Source organism: Dermacentor silvarum, chromosome 10 (genome assembly GCF_013339745.2).
Source record: "Dermacentor silvarum isolate Dsil-2018 chromosome 10, BIME_Dsil_1.4, whole genome shotgun sequence".
NCBI lineage: Eukaryota > Metazoa > Arthropoda > Arachnida > Ixodida > Ixodidae > Dermacentor > Dermacentor silvarum.
Window position 1 is genome coordinate 32216544 of NC_051163.1, and position 2272 is coordinate 32218815.

The 2272-nt window shown below is 41.4% G+C and overlaps 1 protein-coding gene across 2 annotated transcripts in view; it reads right to left on the reverse strand.

The window, feature by feature from the left end:
- LOC119466043 (neurocalcin homolog) overlaps positions 1 to 2272 on the reverse strand; it is a 129530-nt gene that overhangs the window by 23095 nt on the left and 104163 nt on the right. The gene's annotated exons all lie outside the window — the stretch shown is intronic.

The window sequence follows — 2272 nt, forward strand, 5'->3', positions numbered from 1 at the left end:
AAGTTGCAGCACAGGTCCCCAATTAAGCAGAACAACATTTACGTCAAACGTTGCACAACAGTGCAAGCGAACAACAAGGATACGGGTACAAAAACATTGTGTCTTGTCCATATCATTGTTGTGTTAATAGACTATGTATCACTCATATTTAAAATAAATAGAACTCAATATTCCTCTTGTCATTTATCTCAACACAACTATTACTACTAGTTACCTCTACTACCATAGGCATGCACCAACATGCTCAGCTTTCAATCCTTATACTCGTGTTAATTTTGTCATGCTGCTCTGCCATCAAGGATGCACACCAAGTTATTTAACTTTCTGTACTTTAACAACAAATGTGTATTTTCCAGAAGTACTAATGAACGCACACCGTTGCGGGTGACTCATTCCAGTATTAACTTGCATGTCAGGAAAATATTTCAGGCATAGTTTTGCATGGGCAAAGTACTAAGCAATTACGTGTAGACAACTTGTACACAAAGAGATGTAGAGCCTTGAAACAAACACCTCACATTTGGACCACTGCCTCCACCAGCTTCGATGGCGGTCTATCCCAAGGTCAGCACCCCGACGATGTCATCAACTGTCAGACCACTCTAGAATATTATGTTTCCTCTAACTATCATGTGCAATGCACACATCCGTTCTCCCATGACACTGTACAGGTATCTCTAATGACCAGCCATTTGAACTCCTCAGAACTTAAGTGCAGTTTGACAGTGCCTTTAGTTATATGTGGCTACATAACACAGTTGAACCTCGATATAACAAGCACAGGTAAAACAAATTATCGGACACAATGAAACAAACCTAAAATGTTTCTCACCAATATCAGCATGTAACAAATATCTGCTTATAAACTAACATCAGATACAACGGAGGTAGTCTCAAGTCCGATGCGACATTATAAAGAGGTTCAACTTATAATTGTTTGTTAGTGAGCAATTGCTTCGTTTTATTTCGGGCTCTGAAGCCACTCTGGGGTAGTGGACCGTTATACCGATACATTCAAGAACCTGCTGTCCACTACACCTACTGCACACTTCATAACACAACAGATAATGAAAGTGGATTTGTGCAATACAAAAAACATGCACGCACACATATACAGCAAACACCAGGACATATCAAAAGCACAACTCTGGTAACTTGAGTGAAAAATGATGGTACAAGGGATAAACTTTAGCACACTGCGCCACATTTGTGGAAGTGAGACAACTCACCTCAATGCAGTGTGCCAGCAGCTGAAGAAATGTCACGGAAGATTTTTCGTGTCCAGACAAACATTAATGTCATGCCACCTCATAATAAAAAAAAGAAGTAACTCATTTTGCAAATTTTCGTGTGGCACCCATTAGTACAGTCAACCATCTGCAGCAGCGAAGCGTGGCTGAGCATGTGCCATTTTTTTTTCCCTCCACATGCCTCGCAAGTAGCCACGTTGAAATTGACGCTGTCAGAGCACAGAATGCTACAAGGCCCACAGTACAAGCAGAAAACAAGCAAAGTGCCGCAAGTAGCGTTCAGACTCTTCAGAAGTACTTTTCCTAACCTTCTCTGGGACGTAAAAATTGGCTTCAGCCTTGGACATCCCTTATTGCATCACTGCCGATATCGTAGTTTAATCTACTTACCACACACGCATTGCTTAGTTTGTCGCTCACGAGTTCCCAAAGCGCGCTGCCTCAACTTCCCGAGAATGGAGCGACCAGCCCACAAAAGCACTTGTGCTACCAGGCGAAATATAATACGCCGACGGCCAACGGGTACTACAGACACTTTTATTAGTTGCTGCGAAATCAATTTTCCATGCGTGCGCTAAGCAATGTCAAGAACAAGGCTTAGTTACCTGTTCCCACTCTACCCTTGAATCTAAGATGGCACATGTGTTTCAGACTGTCTAAACAGATCAGGATTGGCTTAATTTTTTTTTTTTAATATGCTGCAATCTCTTGCTTCGTGTGCATGAAACAATGAAAAAGAAACTCGGTTAGCACTCTACCCTTGAATCCTAAACAGCCCAGAAGTTTCAGATTGCCTCTTCTGAGGAATAGTTATTGGCTATTCTGAAGGCTGAATGAACTATTCAGAAAAATAGGCATGCGAATATGGTGCTTCTGAATAGGTAGCTGAAAATGATTAGCACATTCTATCCCTCATTAGTGATCTCCAATACTGCTTTGCTACAAATGCTAAATGAAAAGGACAGTTCGATTGCTACAGAAGATTCACTACACAAGAAATAAAGGACAGCAAGAGGACACCG